The sequence below is a fragment of the Etheostoma spectabile genome, unplaced genomic scaffold (genome assembly GCF_008692095.1).
Source record: "Etheostoma spectabile isolate EspeVRDwgs_2016 unplaced genomic scaffold, UIUC_Espe_1.0 scaffold00002647, whole genome shotgun sequence".
Taxonomy (NCBI): domain Eukaryota; kingdom Metazoa; phylum Chordata; class Actinopteri; order Perciformes; family Percidae; genus Etheostoma; species Etheostoma spectabile.
In genome coordinates, this window is record NW_022602934.1 from 22,875 (window position 1) to 44,289 (window position 21,415).

Below are 21,415 nucleotides of genomic sequence, written 5' to 3' on the forward strand. Positions count from 1 at the left end.
GTTGCACTTTACTCTCCGCAGCCTCCTTCTCCCTCTTATGCTGCTCCAGCTGTCTTGTGAGCCACCTCTCCCGGCTCTCGGCAGCCCTCCTAAGCCGGTGTTCCCGGCACACCACTGTCATCACCCCAGTTGTGGCTTCCATTATCTGGGGGAACAGGGTGTACCGGGGAACATCTGGGTCGTTGCAAGCATACTGCAATTCTAAAAAAAAGATTGTCATCCAACTGCATGGTCAAGCACTTTATACAATTAAGATTGACACATGGAACAATTTGTTGAATTAATTATATTTCTCATTGTTGGATGTGTTCATATTTGTTTGTTTTATGGTTTAATCAGATTTATTATCTTTATAATATTTCATTATCAAAGTACTGATGTTAAAAAATAAGGGGATCCATCCAATTCCTTATTCTTTAAACTTAAAATATTTTTGTTATATTGAGGCTTACTTGTAATTATGTTATGTCCTATTTTTTTAATTGTAAATTAAGAGATAGCTCTATACATATTCATATTCTACTGCTCTTCATACTATTTAGCCTGCATATACTTATACTTACAATTCTTATATATGTTTTATATATTATTCTTATTTTTACCAGTATATATCACTGCTACAACATTGCACATATCTTATTATATGCCCCTTGTTTAGACATGCAAAATGCATTTATAAAAGTGATTATATTTTTATTGTTATTTAAAATGTTATAATAATTGAGTTATGGTAATTAAGATGTATGGTTTACGTCAGGCTGCTGTGTACCTGTGTTATTACATTATCTTTGTTACATGACAGCAATATAAGTTAAAGATGGGATTCAATTAAACTTTTATATTTCGTGAAAAAGTACTAAATAAATTGACTGAAAGAGACTATTACGTCAATTGCAATTATTTGTGAAACTTTTCACTGTACTGCAAATTTTGGAATTGTTGCTATTTCTAGAATGCATGTGTCACGCAGGACGTGTACAAGCTCTTAACATGGGAGCCGAAATAAAACGGTCACGCAGCTGACATGCTCATGACATGCAGACATTATTAAGAATCAAAGCACACTAAAACCATTCAACCTACCCCGCACACAGCTGCAGGGCCTGCCGCGCCGTCTCAATATCAGGGTCCTGGACGGACGGAAGCTTCATTGGAGAAGCCATCTGAACAAATGGAGCAAAAAAGAAAAATCATACATTTCAGCATGCAACATTTACACTAATATTTAGCCAAATCAAGGCACATCACACTTAGAACCAGAACGGCATCCAAGCTAGTCACTAAATTGCCTACTTTCAAAGCAATTATGCTAACCTGCCATGTGCTTTTTGGATTAGCTAGCTAAGTAACTAACCTTGATGTATAAAAATATCTATATAGGCCTATAGGCTATCTATAATGGTCTGTCTGAAAGTCTGCAATTATACTAGCAAATGCTAAGCCATATGTTTAACACCACAAAGAAAAAAAAATACCATTTGTTAAAAATGTAATACCTAGACAACCTTACTTACTGCTGTTCGGTCCACCAGTCCAAATGAAAGAATGGAGTAATTCAATCTTTCTCCACAAAAGGGATTATGGGGGCGCTCTCTCCCGATCGCAGTAAATACGGTTCTCTTCTTTTGAAGGGCCAGGTGATTGACAGCAGCAGAAAAATGCACAGAATTAAATTTAAAAAAGAAAAAAAAAGAAAAGAAATGAAATTCAAAGATGGTCAAATATTATATTAGTGGCCATTAATGAAAAATAAATTCATACTATTACAAACTAAATGCATAATTAAATGTTCTATGTGGTTTTCTGTCACGAGCATTATGCGAAATAATGCTCGTGATTGGTTGAATTAAATATTTGAAAGGCGCGGCACGTCAAATAAATGCCCGTGTATTCGGTTAAACCGTGCTTTATTCTTCAACTGTGAGTGCTTTTGCTACTCAGGGGGAGAATAATGTTAAAAACCTACAGAGAGAGATAAGGAGATTGGGAGAGATATGGAGAGATAGAGAGAAAGAGAGGGATATCAGCACTATTTTCAAATTTTCCGCATTGAAGGACTTCTTGCCAGCACTAACAGTAAGTTTGTTTGCCAGCTGATTGACATTGTTAGCATGCTAACGTATTTTCTTTGCAACACAACATGTATGTATCTAACGTATATTTATAATTTGCTCAGCAAATAACAAAGTCAACTGAGCTCTAACTGAAACGGAGTGCGTTTCCTCTTGTTGTTATGGGGCTAACGTCAAGTTGGTTAGCTAAGGCTACTACCGTTTCTTGGCTAGCTAACATTACAACAAGTTTAGCAGCAGGGCTAATGGAGCTGACGTGGCTAACGTAGGTAGCTAGCTAGCTATAAGTCTGTTGTAACCAGAGATGGGAAGTAACAAAGTACAAATACTTCGTTACTGTACTCAAGTAGATTTCTTCTAATTTTTGTACTTATTTTTGTGGTGACTTTTTACTTCTACTCCTTACATTTGAACACAAATATCGGTACTTTCACATGAAGGGCATGTATCATGACCACTGCGCCACTATTATACCTGGTTGATAAGCAATACATTGTAACATATAATGTGTCTGTGTCTTAAACTACAGGTTTTAATTGCAATACACAGATATTAAGTATGCCGAAATAACAACATCATGGTGATGATAAGTAAAACATCTGAAATCATACATGATCAGGTCTGTTTACAAGATGACAAGCAGACAACTTTTAAAATTCTTATTTTTCGGATGGAGTTTGGTTTGATCAGGGCCCTGCTAACATTGGAGCTGCTCCTTAAACAAAGCAACAGAGATTTCCTTTTCAGAACTTACTAGATAGTAGTGTGTGTGAAAAATACGTATTATTATTATTATTATTGTCTGTATGAACCCGGCACATCTGCTTACACTGATATCTTTTATTAATCATACATAATCTAATCTCATTATTGAGATCAGTGATGGATGAAGCAATAATGACTTTTGGATGTTAAACAGTGTGAGACATGGCTCTTGGACCTAAAGTAGGGTGACCAGACGTCCCCGGTTTCCGGGGACAGTCCCCGATTTTGGCTACCTGTCCCCGGCTGGATCTGTCCCCGGTTTTCACTGTGACTGAAAGACCCGAAATTGGTATGAAAGAAAGAAAAAACTGACAAAACGTCGCCGATAATCGCACACCCAACACCCGCAGGCTCCAGGCCGCCAGAGCCAGCGGTGCTCAGATGTTTTAGAAAGCCGTATTTTACGATGCTAAAATCACTGATTATTTACATGGAGCCTGGTGCGTTTAGCAAACGCAATTTCGCGGACTTTTATGATTTAAAAAGGATCTTAATCTTTAACAGAAAGGTCGACCTCCATAGAAATCTTTTCCATAATGTTGTCAGACACTTAGAACATTAATCTGAGTCTGTCAGCAGCAAAACAAGCACTTTTATGAACGTAAATACAACCTGGACAATTATCCTGTTAACTTACATTGCAGCGATCTCGTTTAATACTGCATCAATGTCAAAGGAAAATATGTCCTCAGTAGTTTTTGTTGTATCTGATTCTCAATGAGCTGTTGCAGAAACAAGCCTTGAGCAGTAAAGCAAAAGCTGTCAGTAGTTCAGTAAACATTATAACATTATGAAATATTGAGACTTTCTATCTTGAAATATTAGGACTTTTTATCTTGAAATATTAGGACTTTCTATTTTGAATTATTAGGACTATTAGGACTTTCTATTTTGAAATATTAAGACTCTCTATCTTGAAATATTAGGACTTTTTATCTTGAAGTATAAGGATGGATTTTTTATCTTGAAATATTAGGACTTTCTATTTTGAGGTGTAGTGGAGTGGAGTAGGAAGTAGCAGCAGGGGTGGGTCTAGGATCAGACCTTGGGGGGGGGGGGGCTCAGCCCCTAATAAGAACAGCTCTAGGTCTAGTGTCCCCGTTTTAAGTTTTACAAAAATAAAAACATTACTTGTTTTGGAGGTAAATATGCTTCTGAGCTGAAAATGTCCCCGGATTTTGTCTGAGAAATCTGGTCACCTTAACCTAAAGGCATATTTTGTCTGCATATTCATGGATTTCAATAGAAATTAGTCAAATTTTGCCCATAAAAGTCTTTAAAGGCCGTTTTTTCTCACACTCCAAGCAAAGGTTTCCCACTTCTGTAGCACCTACATTCACCAAACTGTACAGTCGTATACCTAACCATATTTTGAAGGTGTTTACAGAGGGATTTGTTGAGAAGTCATTTTTGGCCTGATTTTTATGACATTTTATGCCTACAAATCCATTTTTCAAGGCTCTTGGCAGTATTTTCATTAACTGGGTAACAAAAGGAGATATTCATAATCCCTTCTATAAATGTCTTGTCATTGAATATATCAAGAAAACGCAAAAAGAATTTTGAACCTTATTTTTTTTCAATGGTCAGATTCTTCGCTTCAATATGCAAATTAGCAGATATTTAATTAGATATAACCTGATTCGCATATTTAAACATCAAATTACAGAAAACCTTCAATACATTTTTTTCTCTCATTTATGTGAGTAATCAACGGTTAAAGTTTCATGGTGATATCTTTAAGTTAATTGTTAGTCTATTCACCTGTAGTGTCTCACTTTAATGTGTTCATGCTTTTTTATACCAAAGTAGATTCTCACATCATTACAATGTATATAATATGCAATCCACCCAATTATATAATTATTATAATAATAATAATAATAATATGAAGAGTCATCTCTACCAACGATTGGGTAATACCAGCGTCCTTGAGAGAGAAGATGTGGTGTTATTTATAGCGTTTGAGCCTTAAAACAAAATTTAAAACTTGAAATAAAACAAATACATTGGAATATAATGCAGTAATGAACTCTGGCATTCTGTATTGCCATCAAGTATTATTATTCCTGCTAAGTTAAAGACTGTATGATGATATCTCTTCTCCTTTGTGTCTTGTTAAGGGAAATAACATCTTTAAATATGCAAATTATTATAATATATGTGTTTTCTGCTTATGATCAAAACTTTAAAACTTCATTAATCCCATCGGTGTTAAGTAAATTACTTTTTAGTTACTGAGTGTGTGAACTGGTGAATAAGATATAATAGCCTGCTTTTTTGCTTTTCCTAATGTAACGTAGCGTAAAACCTTTTCATGTAACTTGTACAGAAGCAACAGTAGATGCAACTATGTAATGTCAAAAGTGTGTTAATATTTGAGTATTTCCTGAAGAAATGAATGACAAACTGAACAACCAAAATTGCAAAACATGTAACCTTTAATTAAACATTTCAACTGAACATATTTAACAACAAAAATGTAACATTATTAACATACAACAAATCTATAATAAACTAAACTAAACAGAACTACCAAACTCATTCCTCTCTCTCATAGGCCTCTGCCTCGACAATGACCTTTCCTGAGGTCTTAATTTTTAAATAAAAAGGCAGTTTTGTTAGATGTTTTTCTAAGGATGCCCACACCGATCTCGTACACAGCGTCCTCATCCTCCACCGAGAGCTGCAGGGAGCCCGGCTTCCCGAACTCAGTGGCTCCCAGAGCGCTGACCACAGCCGTGGAGACCGGGTCCTGGACGGAGGAAATCAACATTTCTTAGCACTGATTTCAAGTTCCTGTAATCACAATGTTTGAAATAAAACATCCATCCTCTGGAGGAGTCCACCGAAGTTAATAAACAATTGTGTTGCCTCAAAATCAAAACTGCACTGGTGATTGACAATAGTTTTCTGTTTTCTAGTTTTCTGCAATGCCTCAGAATATTAATATTCCTAAATGTACTGAACTCATGCACTGTAATCTTTCAGAGAGGAGATATCCATGCCTCCCTTTACTGAAATATTCTTCTTTTATTAAGCAATAAATAGCAATGTACTGTATCCAGTAGGCTACTTTTTTTACTTTTGTTTTCTTGCAAAAATTTTATGATTTGTGATTCTATTTTTCTTTATTTCTGTCAAAATGTTTATTTTTTCTAAAACCTTTTCTTTGATTAGCTACTGCAGAAACTCTACCTTTGAGTTTTACAGAAGACTGAGTCTGAGAAAACTAAAAATAGAAACACAAAGACTGCAGGGTTTATATCAGTGTGTTGCTGGTGATGAGTCATTCAAACGGTGCGTGTGTGTATGGTTTTATGTTAAGAACTTCATTTTTAGAAAGGAGTGTTAACTTTTGATTGCAGTGTTTCATTTTGGCGTAGTTTTTTTCCGAGTACTGTGTCTGATTGCCTTGTGTGTAGTTTTGACATAATGAGCCAAATTCTGTCATAAATTGATATGGCTAGAAATACAAAATAAGGGATTGTATGTATAATCCCTTTATTGAAATATTTATAGAGGGTGTTTTAAATATTTAACATTTTGTATTTGTCATACATACATCAATACTCGCTCCATATATTGTCTATATGTTGCATATTTAAATTACCAATTAAATCATCAATGAAAAAAATACCTCAAGGGCCGTGTGGCTTGTTGACTGGAGGCGGAACCCATATGAGGATTTGTTGCCTTTTAAATGGGTCAGCTTTGCCTGCTGACCCATTTGAATGTCAAACATGGCTGCATCCCTCCACAGGCTCACTTCAACCTGATGTTCTACAAAAAAAGAAATATATATTATTGGTATCCCTGTAAAACAATAGGTTATCCAGTATTCCCTTTAAAACTAAATTACCATAGCATTGCTAGGTTATATGTCATGTATACTAGATTATAATAATAACAAAAAAAACCCTATGTACAGAGTATTGTGTGTAGGCTACGTGTATTATTTGTGTGATTGCCAATGACCAGGCTGCGACAGGGTGTCCCACCCTGAACAGACTGAGTTGAAGAAACACTGTCACAGACCTCGGTTGTTCCAAACTAGGACTCCTTACACTACAGGACCTTTCATAATATTATTAATACATTTTCTTTTGAGAGCAATGGTCGTACTGCTCCGTCCTCAAAGCTCCAGGAACAGAACTCTTTTTTTCTGTTTTACTAACTAAAGCTGAAACGTGTATAGGCGGGGGCTTGTAGTATGGTGTCTCCGGTGTGGTAAGCAAGATTTTATCGAAAGCCATTCTGAAACAAAAAAAACAAAAATGGGGAAGAAACAAATTAATATGACAGAAGACATCAGTAAAATAGCTCCCAGCCTCAGATGGATGGACTATATGCTGTATGCTTGGCCTATAGCTGCTCCGTCAAATTGCGGGATTTTTGCTTTCACGTTCCCGCCACTGATGCTTCTGCTTTATCTCCATCGTTTAATTGTTCTTAATCTCCTTAAATGGCAGCTAATAGCCTTGAGATACCCACACCGGTTTAAGCGGCTAGGAAAATTTTAAATTTTACTTTTCTTTTCCCCCATAAACCATGGTAGCTATAGACTCAACTCCTTACACCATGTTCTTTGAGTTACACACTCTTTAGCTTAGCATCAGACAGGCACAGTCTCTGTAGCGTAATAGGTCAGCGTAGTCGACTGCTAACCAAAAGGATGGTGGTTCAAGTCCACCCAGGGACGTTTGTTGCTTAAATAACCTGGAGTGAGCCAACTCTGGGATTTATCCTCCTGCAGAAGACCATAGAGCAGCCCAAAGATAACCCAAGAGGCCTTATGTCTATCAGAAGGTACAGTTCTGCAAACCATGTACATACTAATCTTTGCGGTCATTGGTATGCAGGTCACTTGATGTAATACAAGCAAATGAATAAGGCCCCACCCAACAGTTTTGTGAAAAATGGCGTGCAACTGTATGTCAATGATCAAGCTTGTCGCTGTGACCAGGAAACCACCAGCAAAATGACTGATACATCATCAGTTTCCAAATTTTCTTGGATGACAAATATTTGAATTCAAAGTCAGAATCCAATTGACATCTAAGAATAATACAATGCACGTCCAGCTTCTACATTTCCGCATGAGTCAGCTTCCCCAATTTCTGAGTAACAGGAAAATAGCCTGATAAGCATACGTGTGCAGCTCAACCTCAAAAAGCCATAAAGCAAATGCTTGTGGTTTAAAGATCGAGCTCCCGCTCATAAAACATCACACAGGTGTAGTCTCTGTGGCTCAATAGGTCAGTGCAGTCGGCTGTTAATCGAAAGGATCCACCCAGGGACGTTTGTTGCTTAAATATCTTGGAGAGAGCCAACTCTGGGATTTATCCTTCTGCAGGAGACCATAGAGCAGCAAACCATGTACATATTAAACCGAAAAAACACAAGTATCCTTTTAAAGAAGGAAAAAAAAATAGATAAAACACAATTGTGAACTTGAGACTACCCTCACGCTTATTAGTCAATGTTAGTGCTACCTTTCTTGATCACCGTCAGTGTCACTACCCTTCACGACTCTATTTTTAGGAAACGTTATCTTTCCTTGGACTCTTCTTCACACTAACTAAGCCAATTTAGTGCTGCCTTTCGTGTTTATTAACGACACAACACATTCACACTTTTTCTTTAAAGTGCTACCCTTTGAGTCTGCCTTTAATCTGTGACTGTCACAGATTGACAAGCTCATGGCAAATTTATAGTTTGCCGAGTGCTGATGGTTTTTCACATGTCTACAGAATATTCCTAATTCTGTGTTGTATGATGGTAGCTATTGACTCAACTCCTAACTTTCTTTGAGTTACACACTCTTTTGCTAAGGTCTCATACACTAAATAGGATGAATTCAATGAAATGTCACATTACAGAAAGCAATAATACTACTGCAAAGTAAGGCACTGAGGCAAATCTTTGCTGGACATCCCGATGGTTTTAAGTGGCCAAACCCTGAAGCCAAGGCAAAAAACTGCTGTCCATAAATGCTGGAGACACTGAATTTTCCACCAGAACTAGAGCTAAATGTGGTTAACGTTGAATTAAATTTACCACACGTCTTTTTTTAGCTAAAAAAACTACAAAGATTATTTTTTTCCCTTTCCATCCACCACATTAACGTTACTTAAAGACGCTTTTACTGTCACCCAACATATAGAAAGGTGTTTTTTTGTGTGTGTTTTTAAAGACATAGCTTAAATGTTAACTAGATAGACAATGTAAAGATAACGGTTTAATGTTAACTTTACCTCCACTAATATAACTGCGTACCCTATACTAGGCCTATAATTTAGCTGTAATAAGTTTTGCTTAATCATTCTAAAACACTGACAAACCAACCAACAGAATCGAGAACATAACGTTAGCATTAACCGGAGGTAATGTTAGCCAAAATGCAGCAACAGCTAGCTCAAAAGCTAGCAGCAACCGACCTTAAACTTCCAGAATATGGGTTACATTGTATTTCAGGCAATGGTCTGACAGTAAAGTAAAAAAGGTGTCCTGAACAGCGTATGTAGAACGAGTTGTGTTAGCTTTACCGAACGTCGTAATTATAGCTAGCTAATCCTAAATTTTCCCCTGGGGGGGGGGAAGCTAGTTAACAGCTAGCTCTAGCCTAGCTATGACACAGGTCGGTAAGCTAACGTCGCCGCTTGCTAAGGCTATCAGCAGAGATTTTAATGTCACAGAATTATTAAAGATTGATCTTACCTTGACGCTGCTCCAGCTCTCTCTGAGTAGTGTGTGTGACCGGACTCTGCTGCACACGGACCAAAGCGGTCCTCCTTTGATGTCTCGAGCCGCTACTTCTTTCAACACCTTTGAAGTATCTACCCGCTATTCTTTTGAAGTCGTGAGGTCAGAGGTCAAATATGGCGGTCAAGCATTTATATCCATAATCCCTTTCTTGTTTGTCTCTACAACTCTCAATAAGTTATTTACACTGCTGAAAGCATGTCACATTTTTTAAATTACATTTACTGCTAAAAGCATAATAAATAAAATGTAAAATATCTCTATAAAATGAAATAATTTAATTTATAGAGATATTTATTTTCCATTTCATTTTTAATGATTCTATAACATAAACTAAATATTATTTAAGTCTGTCTTATTCAACTACAGTAGCACTACTGCTGTTGTTTACAGCAGACTACCGCAAATTCAAAAATACAGTAAATCACTGTAAATTAAATGTTACTACCCATAATGTAATGCATATTACAGTAATGAACCGCAAAAGAAAATTATGGTATTTTACTGGTTATTTTGTGGTAAGTAGCTGTAGAAATACAGTAAAGTCTAACAGTGTACCGCAAACTCAAAATATAGAGTAAATCACTGTAATGAAATGGTAATACCCATAATGCAATGTTTATTACAGTAATGAACTGAAAAAGAAAGTCATGGTATTTTACTGGGCATTTTGTGGTAATTAAATGTAGAAATTACAGCAAAGTCTAACAGCGTAGGGTACGTATGCAACTACAGCTCTGATTTAATACAAGATCAATTTTGGAGATTGTACAGATCTTTCTGCAGACCTTCACCAGCTAAATACCGATTCCCATACCAAGAGTTGAACCCGGGCCACCTGGGTGAAAACCATGAATCCTAACCGCTAGACCACATGGGACTGGGATTTCATGAATCAATTCATAGTCTGGCTGGAAACAGCCTTCTCATGAACCTGAATGAAGAAGCTTCTTAAGTAAGTTTTTATCTTGAAGCTTTTGAGTGTTCTTTAGGTTTTTATCTGCTTTAACTATTACCGGACAGCGGGGGCACGGAGCAGAGCAGAGCGGCGTTAGGGAGGAATCCTCCTCCGTGTTCAGCTCCATTTTGAACTGGCAGTAAAAAATTAAGAAATGTTGACAGGTTGATTTCTGTTAATAACAAACAACTATGCTCTTACATAACTTGCACCATTATGCCACTTGCATACTTAGGTAAAACAGAACTACCTCAGCCATTTATTGGCCTGATTTTGAACTATTTTATTATATTGACTGTCTACTGTATGCACAACTGCACATTTCAACTCAAATTTTGCTGCTCTTATTTTCTTCATTGTATGTTCCTTCTTATTTTCACTTTTACTTTTTATATTGTTTACTTGAATATTATGTTTGTCTGTGACCTAATGGTTAAAATATGTCTTGTTTTCACAGTGGGAAAGAAGGAAACACAATTTTGATCTCTTTGTATGTCATGACATGTAAAGAAATTGACAATAAAGCAGACTTTGACTTTGACTTTGAACTATACTGAAAATATATATATGAAAAGCCGTCTTGGTTCATCTTTCCACTGTTCCTCCAATCACCACTCTGGTCTGGTTGGAAACTAAAGGATCTAAACTAAAAGGATGTTCCTCTTTAACTAAAAGGTCTATCTCTGTAGGGATCCATCCCATAATGTTGTTACACACTTAGAATAATAATCTGAGTCTGTCAGCAGCAACAACACAACCTTTAGTGGACGCTGACTTTACCTTTAAATTAGGAGTGTAAACAGAGACACAACAGGAAGAATAAATCCATCAAATCAAGTCCCCAATAATCAGCATGTGGCCTTGTTTTATTTCAGGTAGTCAGCATGGAGCTGTTCCACTTCCCAGACATTTAAAACAAGTCAATCATTGGCGTTATTCTACGAGTCAGATGAATAAATCAGCTGTTTGCTATTTGAGCTGCTCTGTTTCCTGCTGCTCCGTCATTCTTTAGTGTCCTCTGGAAACAGGTTGCTGTCCTTTATGTGTCTTTTGGATGACATCATCAGTGTCTTTGCTTTAGTCTGAAGAACTCCAACAGATTTAAAACCACATGCAGTCACAGAAAATACAAACAGGGAATAGAAATGTCAGACAAAGAATATGAAATGAAAGTCCCCAAAGTAGGAACATATAATGTTAATCTACCAAACAACAATAACTGGAGAGCATCCAATTAAACATGGCCGACTTCCAGTATGTCGGTAATGAAGAGAGGAATGTTTGGACATATTACAGATTAATTTTATTTTTATTTAACCTTTATTAACCAGAACTCTCCCATTGAGCTACAGTAACTCTTCTTTCAGGGAGTTCTGCCAAGACAGGCGGCAATAAGTTTCATAAAACATAAAAGACAGGACAATGGTTCCATACTACACCACAAATCTCTATAGATACTACAACACAAACAAGACATTACACTTAACTTAAGCTAATGCAGACATGCAACTTAAAAACAGGTTCCACCGAGATTTGAACTCAGATCGCTGGAGTCAGAGTCCAGAGTGCTAACCATTACACCATGGAACCTTTAAAAGTATTGCAAGGGTTTGCTAGGCAGTTTCTTTCATAATATCCACATGTATGATATTGAAGATACACAACAATCACAACGAAGATGAAAAAGCAACAATTACTGGCCAACTTAAGTCATTTAGTTAGCTAAGCATTCAGAGGATGTGGGAAAAAGCAAGTCAGAACAGGTTTTGAAGGACTTGCCACAGACAGTGAATGCAGCAGTAGATATGTCTACTGTGTACAAACACATGGTAACTTTACATCTGATGACAATAAGATGCTAACACAAGCTTTACTTGCAACTGCATTTCTTGCGCACATTCATGTCAGCTTGAATACAAGAACTAATACGTTTTTATTCCCAATATCATGTCTCAGACATTAGTTCCAGATGAAAACACTAGCTGTCAGAAGCGGGATTAGAACCCACGCCTCCAGTGGACAATGCGACCTGAACGCAGCGCCTTGGACGCTCAGCCATCCTGACTGATCCAACAGATCTATATGGACATGCATGGAGACATGGAATAAAGTCACCAGGGTGGCAATGTGCTTGACAATGGCAATACATTGCGTGGGATGTGAAGGCAATGTGCAATACAGGCCAAATCCTATGCTGGGAATCAAGATCCACCAATGTTTCTGTCCACAATGTCCACCTGAATCCAGAAATGTCCCTGCCAGATGGGAAATAGACTGATAATTGTGCAATTATCTTCAAAATGTCCAACTGAGTCCACAAATACACCTGCCAGATGGGAAATAAACTGAAAACTCTCTTTATAGTCTAAACGTGTCAAATATTGCCATACAATGCCCACATTGAGTCCAGATGTGTACGTTGTGGTTCCTGATTCATGCTATAACACAGAAAGGTTTGGACACAGTGTCCACTCCCACACCCATATCTGACAATTGAAAGCTGTGGGGAAAGGGGGGTTCCAAAGCTAATAGACCATTCAACAAGCAGTTCTGATCAACTATACTAGCCCGGTCAGGATGAGCACTGTATACTCTGACTGCAGCAACAAAAGTTCCAATTTCAGTGATACCTAATTTTTATGGTGATTACGAGACTGAATGCAAAGTGTGTATCCTCCATGTAACTCAAAGCCTATCCCTTACAGTCAATACTGTCAAATTTGGAGCTTCTTCCTATTACATTAACGACCAGGTGACCAACATACTGTTTACAGTCTAAATGGCCAACCCTCTGACCCGAGAGACTCGCCCACAAGCAAAAACAGCACCTCTGATTCATAGTTTAATCATTTAATAACCATAAAAGCTCACCCTGGCCACCATCAAAAATAAAATTTGGACCTCCAGAAACTTGCTGGTAAGAAGCACATGCAGATCCCCCCGGGGCTGTGATCAGATGCTGCAATATCTAAGTAGTATGTGTTTCATGATTGTACTTTTGTTTTTGAATGGTAAATGAACAACTGTGCTGGAATTTGTAATCAAAACATGACTTTTCCTATTTTAACAAACTGTTTTTGATCACTTGAGGTATTTCAGTGAAGTCTTTGGTCTTGGACAGTTACCTTGCAATCTAAAACTGTATATCCTATTGTCTCTGGAACAATAGTTGGCAGTTGGAGGAGTAATGGCTCTTTACGTGATATGCAAAGAAGATGTTCACAAGTTCAGCCCAGTAAATGCTCAGCCCATATTCACATAGACCTAAACCTACTCACTTATTGCTGGTTACAATATTCTAAATCAACAATGCCAGAGAAAAATGACAAGAGTGTTAACATTTTTTAGTATGTAAGTATTGGCTTTTTCCTTGCAAACGTTTTGTTCCAATAACATTAACAAGCATACCGTTAGTTACGTTCCTTGTGTTTGTCACGATTTGGGGAACTGATATTTGCAGGTAGTGTGGCCGAGCGGTCTAAGGCGCTGGATTAAGGCTCCAGTCTCTCTAGAGGCGTGGGTTCAAATCCCACCACTGCCACTTGCTGAAATGTTACATACATTGGCACACTCCTTGCTGAGGATTGTCTAAATTTGACTTTCCAGCACCTTGGAGTAGAGTTTACCAAGGAGCCTGAGCAGTGTGATACTCCTGTAATGGGCAGATGCCATTCTTCTTGAAGAGGGGAGCAACCACCCTGGTCTGCCACTCCTTAGGCACTGCCACAGACCTCCACGCAATGTTGAAGAGGTGTGTCAACCAAGACAGCCTCTCCTTACAATATTTCTCAATGGATTTAATCAATCCCTGGGGCTTTGCCACTGTGGAGTTCTTTAAACAGTAAAACTAAGGGTATTTTTACTACTGTAAAACTAAGTTACAGTAAGGGTATTATACTGTAAAAAAAAACATGTACAGTTATGATACTGTAATTAGGAAGTTACAGCACGTTGCCAGTAAGTTAACGCAAATTTACAAAAAAAAGTCTAACAGTGTTCAGACAAACCTCATTGACTTTCTTTCTTGTAAAAAACACAACTTTCTGGACTTTCTTTACAACATAGTTTATAATTGTCCCTTGCTTCCAAATTCCCATTTTTCATGGGCTGAATTTCAACTAGCACTGACTCTGCAGAGAGAACCAATCAGAGCTGATCAGCAACAGCTGTGCTACCTGCATGATGGGTTTTAACCTGGCATGTAGCACAGGAACCAGTTTCTTTTGGTGACTGGAGTGATGGCAGCTGTTTGGGCCTTTGTTGTTTGTGTGCTGACTGTTTGGATTAACAAGGTGTTACATTCCTCTGTTTGAAGCTTGTATTCAAATATGTAGTGGAGTATAACAAATGTAAAGAGTAGAGTAAATTACTTGATTACTGAAATAAAATTTAGCTGTAACAAGTCCATGATATGTGTCGTCAAACAGCAGAAATATTTGATTAGACTTAGACTTAGACTTAGACTTCTCTTTATTGATCCTTTTGGATGACTCCCGCAAGGAAATTGAAAATTCCAGCACCAGTTTTAGCAAGAAAGAACAAATTAAAAAATAGATTAAAAAAGAAAAGAAAAGACAGTATAAAGACAACAAATAACAATAATGATAATAACAACGATAAGAACATTTGTCAATAAAACAACAAAAGACCATAATTATTATTAAAGTGTCAGTGTTGAGTCCAGTATTGAAGTGATAAAGTGATAAAGTGACCAGGTGTGCGTGTATGTATGTATGTATGTGTACTGTGTATGTATGTATGTATGTGTACTGTGTATGCATGTATGCATGTATGTATATATGTATTATATATGTATATATGTATGTATGTATGTATGTATTGTCCTCTGCCCTATTTCCTCCTCCCCCCTTGAGGAGTTGTAGAGTCTGATGGCTGATGGACAAAGGAGTCCTTGAGTCTGTTGGTCCGGCACTTGGGAAGGAGCAGCCTTCCACTGAACCGGCTCCTCTGGGTGCTGATGACGGTGTGCAGGGGTGGCTGGAATTTTCAGTAATAGCCAGCAGTTTGTCCATGTCCTCCTCTCTGCCACCGTCACCAGTGAGCCAGCTTCATCCGACCACAGAGCCGGCCCGCCCTGATCATTTTGTCCAGCCTGTGGGTGTCCTTCTTTGATATGCTGCCCCCCCAGCATACCACAGTGTAGAAGAGGACACTGTGACCACAGACTGGTAGAACATCCACAGCAGTTTGCTGCAGATGTTAAAGGAGCGCGCCTCCTCAGGAGTACAGCCGGCTCTGTGTCTTCCTGTACAGGTGGCTGCTGTTTTTGTCCAGTCCAGTTTGTTGTCCCAGCCCCAGCCCGAGGTATTTTTATGATTGGACTGCCTCCACCTCAACTCCCTCCAACAGGACTGGTTGCGGTTTTGGTCTGGACCTCCCAAAATCAACGACCATCTCCTTTGTTTTAGAGGTGTGTGAGCTGTAGCAGTTAGTTGCGACCCAGAGAGCAAAGTCCCCCCAGACTCCGATACTCCTCCTCCCTGTCACCGCTGATACCCCCAACGATGGCTGTGTCATCTGCGTACTTCTGTATGTGACCAGCTCCGATTTGTAACAGAAGTCCGAGGTGTACAGGGTGAAGAGAAGAGGGGCCAGCCCTGTGCCCTGGGGGGCTCCAGTGCTGCTGACCACAGTGTCAGACATGATGTCCTTCAGCCTGACGTACTGTGGCTGTCGGTGAGGTAGTCTCTGATCCAGTCTACCAGATAGACTAGACTTAACTTAGACTTAGACTTAGACTTAGCTTTATTAATCCCTTTGGGATGACTCCTGCAAGGAAATTAAAGTGACCAGCATCCATGTAACATATGAAGGAAAAAATAAGAATAACATAACACAAAGTAATACAATGATGCCGGACAACACACAGAACTGTGGTTACATGAAGGGATTATTTGAGGTGACTGGGGTGAGGGTGAAGCAACACAAAAAGAGGTCCCCGAGGCAGTCATTTTTGGAGTGGGGTAGGGATAGGGACGGGGTGTGTATGTGAGTATTGTGTGTGTGGTGTGTGTGTGTGTGTGTGGTTGTGTGAGTGATAAGTGTGAGGCCGCAGCACTGTCTGTGTTGTTGTTACAGAGAGTTCAGTTCAGTTTGGCCTTGACCTTGGGAGAGATAAAGACAGCACAGGAGGAGAGGCCAGCTGCAGGTTGTTTTTCCCGAACGGGTGAAGGGGGTGGGGGGGGGGACAGTCAGTTTAAATCCAATTTAGGTCGATTCGGTGGTGTTTGTCCGAATCTGTGTCCATCAAATTCTCTCATCCTCAGCGTCATCCGTGCATCAATTCATGTATTGTTTTCGACAGTTCCCCTATCTTCATTGTCAGTCCGGCGGTTGCACGAAGCAGGTCACCGACTGAGCCCGATGGCATCCATCCATCTCTGCCTTCCACAGCCCGGTCTGAGATGTTATAAACAGTTCACCGGTTCTGATCAGCCCTCTGATGTAAAACTTCAGCTCCTCGTCCAATACATTCAACCCTTTTTTAATTCCCCAGACGAGCATTGAGGCAATTTAGTGGCTGCTGCCCTACCAATTTCCGATGATTCAGGAGATTCCAAGTCCCATGGCTTGAAAACCTCCCAGCAATTTCAATTATCCACAATCTTCTACAGCTCTCACGTTCCGAACATCCAAGCAGACCGCTCGCCAATTCTCCCAGAATCGCGAGCGTAGCCCGCAGCGTGTTCCCCGGTGAAGCGCACTTGGGTGAGAAAAACTTCCAATAGCGCTGAGTGACCGCATGATCATTTCCATTTCGAAAGTTTCCCAGGAAAACAGCAGGCAGGTGGGAGAGAGAAAGAAATCTCCACACCAAAGTATACAAAAATAGGAGATAGTAGGGGAGAGGAGGAGAGCTACTGCACTCGAGGAAGTAAAAAAAGAGCTAGAAAACCGAGAGAGCTACTGGAGAGGCAGCCGTCTTCCACAGCGCCTACATGATGACCATGATAGGGGTCCAATCCCATCCTGATCAGTTTGTCCTGGAGTATAGGGGGCCGGATGGTATTAAAGGCACTGGAGAAGTCCAAGAAGAGGACCCTCACTGTGCCATTCCCCTTATCCAATGGAGTGGACCCGGTGTAACAGTTAGAGGATGGCGTCCTCCACACCAACATCTGGCTGTACGCAAACTGCAGAAGGTCCTGGCGTGCTGTACCTGGGGTCTGAGGAGGCTGAGGAAGAGCCGCTCCAACGTCCATCAGGTGTGAAGTGAGCGCCACCGGTCGGAAGTCATTCAGCTTGCTGGGCCTGTTCTTCTTGGGAACCGGAACGATGCAGGATGTCTTCCAAGGGTGGGCACTCTCCCTAGCTGCAGGCTAAGGTTGAAGATCCGTTGAGCGGCTCCCCCAGTTCTGCTGCGCAGGTCTTCAGCAGTCTCGGACACACTTTATCCGGGCCTGCTGCTTTCCTGGGCCGGAGCTTCCTCAGCTGCTCTCTGACCTGGTCCGTGGTGATGTGGGGCGGGGATTGTATTGAGGAGGAGGAGGGGGGTATTATTGTGGTGCTGGGGGGATGGTGTAGACTGGGATGTGGTGGTGTCAGGGGGAGGTGTGTGGAGGGAAGGGAACATTGCTGGGGTGAGGGTGGGGCAGGGGGGCAAGGGCTGTTAAACCTGTTGAAAAAGTTATTCAGCTCCTTGGCCCTCTCCATTGTCCCCCCTGTTGTTCTGGTCTTTGTGTTGTGACCTGTGATGGTCCTCACACCTTCCCAACCTCCCTCATGTTGTTTTCCCTAGCTTCTGCTCCACCTCCTCCTGTAGCTGTCCTTAGCTTCCCTCACACAATGTTTCACCTCCCGCTGTGCTGCCTTCATGGCTTCCCTGTCCCTGGTCCTGAAGGCAGCCTTCTTCTTGTTGAGACAGCCTTGACCTCCTGTGTTACCCATGGCTTTGTTGTTAGGGTAACCATCGGACGGTCTTGATAGGGAGACCACGTCTGCACAAAAGTTCAGGTAGTCCGTCAGACAGTGTGTCATCCCCTCTATGTCCTCACCATGCGGGTCGATCAGCACATCCCAGTCTGTGGTGTTGAAACAGTCTCTCAGGGCACTTTCCATCTCAGGGGACCACCTCCTGCTGTTGCGAGTTGTCACCGGCTGTTTTTTTGACCAGGGGGGTGTACAGTGGCTGTAGATGAACCAGGTTGTGATCAGACTTCCCAGTGGGGGGAGGGAGTCGCTCTGTAATCATCCCTCACATTAGCAACAGGAGATCAATTGTCCTGTTGTTTTCTGGTCGGACAGTCTACAACCTGGTGAAAAACAGCCAAAGTAGAGTCCAAAGTAGCATGGTTAAAGTCCCCAAGATGATCATGAAGGCCTCAGGGTGCTGTGTCTGCAGCGCTGCTGTGACGGAGTGAATCTTCTCACAGGCAGCGGCTGCGTCCGCTCTCGGAGGGATGTAAACACAGAGAGTAACCACATGGCTAAACTCCCTGGGTAAAAATATGGCCGTAAGCTAACGCTAGCAGCTCGAGTCCCGGCAACAGAGGCTGTCTTTACGGAGACATGTCCTGGGTTACACCCCGCGGTCGTTGACATACATGATGAGTCCCCCACCTTTGCTTTCCCACTTGCCTGTGTCTCTGCCGGCTCTCACGGCAGTGAATCCAAGCAGGTCCACGTTAGCATCTGGTACGAGGTGGTTTAGCCATGTCTCTGTAAAGAGAACAAGCTGGTCTCACGGTAATCCGCTGGTTTTTCGCGCGGACAGCTCGTCGATCTTGTTTGGCAGCGAGTTCACGTTCCCCATGATAACGGAGGGAATCGATGGCTTGTAGCGCCTCCGATTCTCCGCTAGCTCGGCCTTTAGCTTCGCCCCGGCCTTGCAGCCCCTGGGTCTCCTCCTCAGCTCCGTCGGGATAGGGTGCCGTGTCCCGGCGCGTCCCTTTGTGTGCAGAGCCAGCAATCCTCTCTTGAGTAGTGAGAAAGCTGGCTCCTGGTTGAATTTTACGATTGGAAATATCCATAGGATATATAGAAACACACTATCTTCGCAAGAAGAGTTAAAAGAGATACAAAAAGAAGGTTTAAATAAGTAAAAGAGCTAAAAAAACTGGAGAGCTACTGAGAGCTACTGGAGAGGCAGCCGTCTGCCACAGCGCCAAGTAGATAACAGTTTAACAGATTAACAGCAGTTGTATTGTCCTTAGGCTTGAGTTGGCCATTGGCGGCACAAATGAAAGACATGAGACGAGCTGCAGAGGAGAACGATTAGAGGTAAGAAGTTTGGTGACGAATCTTTCAAGAGCTACTTACGGACACTAACCTGAATTTATTTTGTATTACAGATTGTCTTCCAATGATATCTCCATGAAGAGGCCTTTGCACTTCTCCAGTCAATGGAGTCCAAGTTGATGCAAGCCGCTAAAGAAGGTGCGCAGGTTCTATGAAACCCTATTGGGAAAATGCTGCAATTGTATTTACAGCTGAGGTTCTTTTGAGCACACTGTATTAAATTAAGGTTAAGTTTGTCTGGCTTTGGATGGGGATTCCAACCCATGTTTGATTTAAGCTATTTGACCATACAATGTGGGTATAAAGCTGGCTTCCTCAAATTATTCAGACATTTTAGTCAGTCAGCCAACTTAAGGTAAGGTAGCTCTGTAGGGATTGTGGAAGTTCCCAAAAAAGTAAATGCAGCACATGAACACAACTGCTGTGCTGCTAAATCTAATATCAGATTCTGTAATGTAACAAACTCCACTGGCCTAATTACCAATAAATGTTTTGGAGAGGTCAAGTCTTAAAAGGAAGTCTAAATACTTGCTTTATGGAATCAAAAACAAAGAAGCCTTCATGGTAAATTCTTTACAGTATTGATGTCAAGGGTAGTTGGGACTTAATGATTTCTACATATTATTTTTTTCAGCACAACTGGAAACCATGAAGTGGAGCTCAGTCAGCTATTCAAAACTTGCAGATGTTCTTGCCCCTGAACGGACCAAAACTGCTCAAAACCAACGACCGCTGGGCGACCAGGCTGCCAACCAGACGCGCCTTTGACATGTTTCAGCATGTATCTATTTATATCTGTGGTGATATTACACTGAACTGATTTTACCGTACTTCTCGGATTAATTCTATGCAATGATGAATTTCATCTGCCAGGAAGCACAATGGTTTTCCCTTTGCCATTACTTTATGCATGCCTCCAAACTAAAACAATTGCAGGAAAAGGTGATCACTTTGGGATCAACACTGTTGAGTTTAGATGAACTAAAACAGTCAGCATGGCAAGTAACCCACTATTAGGCTTGAGTCTTTTTTTAGTTTAAACTATTTTTCATTTTTGTCTTGGGGTCAAATTTGACTTAAGTTTCTTTATCAGAAATGAGTTTCTATTACCAAAAATAACATGGGTGGTTATCAATGATCTTTGCTAGTAAAATTACTGATTTCTTGAATTTTAGGGCTTAAATACATAGTTTTGGGTTTTCCTAGGTCAATTTTGACCTGTGGTCCATTAGAGCGCTATTGTGCTTTACAGAAGATGAGCACATGTAAAGACCCACTAAAACACCTGCACACATACACGGCCCACCACAAATACACAATCATACAACACAGCTGCAACACCTCATGTAATGGTAACATTGAGCTTTCCAACACATGGAAGTGCACAGTACCAAGACCTGCACAAGATCCATTGGTGCACTCAGCCTAAACATGCGCGCACACACACCTGGGGAAATGGTTTATATATGTACTTTTCAGCAGACGGAGACATTAGTCCGTCCGAATTTTTTGGGCCTTTTTTTTTTTTTTGTGAGAATTGCAGTCCAAAATGCCAGATTTTTTTCGCGGGAGCTTTTGTATAAGCTTTTTTGTCTTG

At 40.4% G+C, this 21,415-nt stretch overlaps 1 long non-coding RNA gene and 2 other non-coding genes across 3 annotated transcripts; 2 read left to right on the forward strand and 1 right to left on the reverse strand.

Annotated features, from left to right (window-relative positions):
* Nucleotides 1–12,078: 12,078 nt before the first annotated feature.
* On the reverse strand, nucleotides 12,079–12,150 carry trnaq-cug (transfer RNA glutamine (anticodon CUG)). Its single transcript has one exon. It is a non-coding gene; the product is annotated as a tRNA-Gln (tRNA).
* A 1,869-nt stretch (nucleotides 12,151–14,019) lies between these two features.
* On the forward strand, nucleotides 14,020–14,101 carry trnal-aag (transfer RNA leucine (anticodon AAG)). Its single transcript has one exon. It is a non-coding gene; the product is annotated as a tRNA-Leu (tRNA).
* Nucleotides 14,102–19,743: 5,642 nt separating this feature from the next.
* Nucleotides 19,744–20,471, forward strand: LOC116676083 (uncharacterized). The gene is made up of 3 exons (XR_004328593.1): nucleotides 19,744–19,800; nucleotides 19,872–19,956; nucleotides 20,453–20,471. It is a non-coding gene; the product is annotated as an uncharacterized LOC116676083 (long non-coding RNA).
* The last annotated feature ends 944 nt before the right edge of the window (nucleotides 20,472–21,415 follow it).